Source organism: Schistocerca cancellata, chromosome 1, assembly GCF_023864275.1.
Source record: "Schistocerca cancellata isolate TAMUIC-IGC-003103 chromosome 1, iqSchCanc2.1, whole genome shotgun sequence".
NCBI lineage: Eukaryota > Metazoa > Arthropoda > Insecta > Orthoptera > Acrididae > Schistocerca > Schistocerca cancellata.
In genome coordinates this window covers 904,362,898-904,367,423 of record NC_064626.1, presented here as the reverse complement: position 1 = coordinate 904,367,423, position 4,526 = coordinate 904,362,898, and the positions used below count along the sequence as shown (strand labels likewise).

Sequence of the window (4,526 nt, the reverse complement as noted above, 5' to 3'; positions counted from 1 at the left end):
TTTAAACTATTTGGCAAGTAGAGGCATTGGTTTTATATTTGTAATGAATGTGTGCTCAGTCGTCTTCGATAATTGTGTACCGAACGGGTGCGGCAATTGATCACAGATTAAAACGGTGCCTCCTCGCAGCCATTATACAATGAAGAGTGATGCTACTAAGAAAATCATCGTCTGCTATCGTAGCACTTCCAATAAGCATGTATGAGAACGTAGTTTATCTTTAATTGATGGAGCAATACAGGAAAAGCGAATGAAAACTAGAGGATGTAACGGAATGTAACGGAATTGCTGGCTAGAGTACCTTTAAGGACACGTTCAACCGCCTAGGTGGAAAAGTTTTTCCATTATTAGCATACAGTGGCACTTTTTTTTCGCGAATTGTGAGGACTGTGTGTTTCAGTGATTCTGTTGGGTGCAGGTGACTGTGATGGGTGTATGGAGGGTGATGTCCTGTTTGTGTCGCGTGACGATGAGACAAGGGAGAGGGTGAAACTCGGCACCGGGGCATAGCCTACTCCTCTCCAATATCACCAAGGGGACTGCCGAGGTAAACGTCCCCATCCGACGTACGCACCGCCATCAATAGTATCACATGCGCTCGTTTCTTGAGACACTACGGAATGGTTGGGAATCTAAACCAGAACATTGGCACAAAGACTGCTGATCAGGGGTTTTACTCCGCCACTTCTCTCAATGTCAAAGGGAAAACAGCCAACAGCACGTGATGTACCCATGCGGTTACCCATCGAAGTACTGGCCACACCCGACGTTGCTTAACTTCGGTGATCTGACGAGAACCGGTGCAGTCAACGAGGTATGACCGCTGGAGTTTTTTCAGTGGGAAAGTACTGTAGTGGGAAACATTATTGACCGAAGCAAATTACTCTAGTGCATGTGTGACTGTCTTACAAAAGCTGAATTGGACACAAAATACGCATTGCATTGTCTGAATGTAAAAAGGAGAAATATGTCAGTTCTTGCTTCAGAGCACCCATATGAAGGCCGCTATATCAAAATCCAGAAGCCAAACTACCAAGCAAGAAAATAAGTAATACTTTCTCTGCAAGAGAGACGCTCAGCAGCTCGGTACGGGCTTTTGCTGAAGTTTCGAGAACATACCTTCACCGAGGAGTCAAGCAGTATATTGCTTCCTCCTACGTATATCTCGCAAAGAGACCATGAGGATAAAATTATATAGATTACAGCCAACACAGAGCGTACTGACAATCTTTCTTTCCACGAACAATACGAGACTGGAATAGAAGGGAGACCCGATAGAGGTACTCAAAGTACACTCCGCCACGCACCGTCAGGTGGCTTGCGGAGTATGGATGTAGATGTAGATGTAAAATTGTGGTTAGCTAATTTGCTTCAAATAAACATTGGGCTGTAATTACGGTGTATATATTGATAAACAGTTCACAATCACAACTTTAGACACAAATAACTTTAAAATTGCGTATTACTGAGAGCATGGCTTGCAGAGAGATCCGGTCTGGATTGCATTCTAATACTGACTGATGAGCTTGGTGCGCAACAGAAACCTTCAGTACACTTCGTATAATTTCCGAGCTCTTTTGTACATGGTCAGTAGAATAATTATCATCTTTTGTTTCAGAGTATAAATTTTCTGCACATTGGCACTTTGGTGACAAAGTTTTAATGAAACTTGGTCTCCTCCTAGTATTTAATATGTTCCATGTGGGTTTTAATAATTAGTATTTAACAACAAAATTTCTTAACTTCACATCAGAATGTTGATCGGCCCATCGTGTTCAGAACCTTCGAGTAGGATTCCCTCTCCCAGGATACCCGTAGGCGCCACACAACAGATCTACTTAGGTGCAACATGGGGAGTCTATTATCGCTGAGTGTGCTATGATCGTGTAAACCGCACTTAATTCGTCGCTATAGCATTATACACTGCTGCTTAAGAAAACGAGTTATGCTGGTAATTGCAACGTCCAAACACAATGTCAAAATTAGCAAACACAATTTGTTGCAAATAAGAGGAACGTCACAAATTAGTAATTTTGCTATAGGATTTCACGGTCTGCTGATACCTCCTACGGGAGGAAAGTAAAGATGTGGTAGTGCTTTGTGTCTGTGACCACGTCTAAAGGTCTAAATTCAGGGACTGCATTTGAAGAACAGCAATAGCTGGTAAAATTCTTGTTTGATTGATACACTAGCGGTTTCGCTGCATCATCCGTTGCAGCTTACAAGGTGAAGAGAAATATACAACGTCCCGACTTCGTGGATTGTTAAAATTAACAAAGGTAATATCTAAAATATACTGCAATGCTAAAAGTTCTTCGGTGCATCCATCGCTTCTAGTCAAGCTATTCAACATTATCAGTATATTTTAGATATTACATTTACTAATTTTAATAACCCACGAAGTTGAGAGATTGTACATTGATCTTTACGATGTAGGTTGAAACTAATTCTGCGGCTTTAGGCCGCGAAACCTGTTATGTATCAATAAAAAAACTGTCAGCGGATTCCTTCTTAACGTCATGCCCTTTAACATATGATGCTCAGAATATAATACACTTCGTCATAATAGGTTAAATAGATGGAAGTTCGTACCTTCTCTCAAAACATTGCGTTTAGGAGATCAGAACTTTTTAAATAGAATGTTAAATTATTTTCTCTGAGTTCATGCATAATATTAGCATTGCGTGTGTTAAAAATAACTGTTTGGAGGAAGAAGTAATGATATCATTTGAGAGCTTAGTTTTTCCAGCTTGAATAAATGCTCGAGAAAATTCTTAAGACAAAGTAAATAAGAAAGGAGAACGAACGTCAACAGAATCAATGCCAACAGTGTGGAGGACACTGCGCAGCATGCGCCTGTAATTGCATTCGTTACGTTTTAATGAGGCTGCCGGCAGTGTGCCGAGTGGGGATGGGGTAGGCGCTGCGTGTGACGTGGATCAAGCTGGAAACTACCACTGGCTTATGTAAGAGTAAATCCACTAGCATTCTATATTACATATCCAAAGCCGTGTGCCGTTGTCTAGGTGTAACGTCATTCATATCAAATGAAAACAATAAAAAATACAAAAGTACGTAATGTGTTGGGTAGTTTGAGGCGTAGCGCCGTATACCGATCCTGCCTTGGAGGCGGTTAAGTGGGAGATTTGTCTCAGAGCTGGATAGTGACAGATGGTGACGCGAAACTGGACGCGCACGTAGTTTATTTATCAGCCGATGTTGTTGTTGTTATGGTCTTCAGTCCTGAGACTGGTTTGATGCAGCTCTCCATGCTACTCTATCCTGTGCAAGCTTCTTCATCTCCCAGTACCTACTGCAACCTACATCCTTCTGAATCTGCTTAGTGTATTCATCTCTTGGTCTCTCCCTACGATTTTTACCCTCCACGCTGCACTCCAATACTAAATTGGTGATCCCTTGATGCCTCAGAACATGTCTTACCAACCGATCCCTTCTTCTGGTCAAGTTGTGCCACAAACTTCTCTTCTCCCCAATCCTATTCAATACTTCCTCATTAGTTATGTGATCTACCCATCTAATCTTCAGCATTCTTCTGTAGCACCACATTTCGAAAGCTTCTATTCTCTTCTTGTCCAAACTATTTACCGTCCATGTTTCACTTCCATACATGGCTACACTCCATACAAATACTTTCAGAAATGACTTCCTGACACTTAAATCTATACTCGATGTTAACAAATTTCTCTTCTTCAGAAACGCTTTCCTTGCCATTGCCGGTCTACATTTTATATCCTCTCTACTTCGACCATCATCAGTTATTTTGCTCCCCAAATAGCAAAACTCCTTTATTACTTTAAGTGTCTCATTTCCTAATCTAATACCCTCAGCATCACCCGACTTAATTCGACTACATTCCATTATCCTCGTTTTGCTTTTGTTGATGTTCATCTTATATCCTCCTTTCAAGACACTGTCCATTCCCTTCAACTGCACTTCCAGGTCCTTTGCTGTCTCTGACAGAATTACAATGTCATCGGCAAACCTCAAGGTTTTTATTTCTTCTCCATGCATTTTAATACCTACTCCGAATTTTTCTTTTGTTTCCTTTACTGCTTGCTCGATATACAGATGAATAACATCGGGGAGAGGCTACAACCCTGTCTTACTCCCTTCCCAACCACTGTTTCCCTTTCATGTCCCTCTATCAGCCGATAGAGAACAGTATTGGATAGGGGACTGTGGTTTAGTTTCGATTGTGCACTAAAGTAATATAATGTTTTTCATAAACTGTTATAGTATTTTCATAAAGTGTCATTATGTCTTCTTGTGTATGTAAAATGTTATAAATGTGTTTCAGCAGTATGAATGTTGCGTGAGTGTGGTTTAAGGTTAATCTGAAAATAATTGTTTAACGAGTTATGTAGTGGGATTTAGCGTGGGAACATTTCGAAGAAGTATGGATGTGGACAAAGGGTATTTTTGTAGAATAGATTTGTAAAGTAAGTTTATGGTAAAGGGAAAGTTAATTCAGGTATAAATAACAATAGTAAATAACTTTATGCATA

The 4,526-nt window shown here is 40.5% G+C and overlaps 1 pseudogene; it reads right to left on the bottom strand.

The window, feature by feature from the left end:
* Positions 1-709: 709 nt before the first annotated feature.
* On the bottom strand, positions 710-828 carry LOC126101921 (5S ribosomal RNA; annotated as a pseudogene).
* Positions 829-4,526: the final 3,698 nt, after the last annotated feature.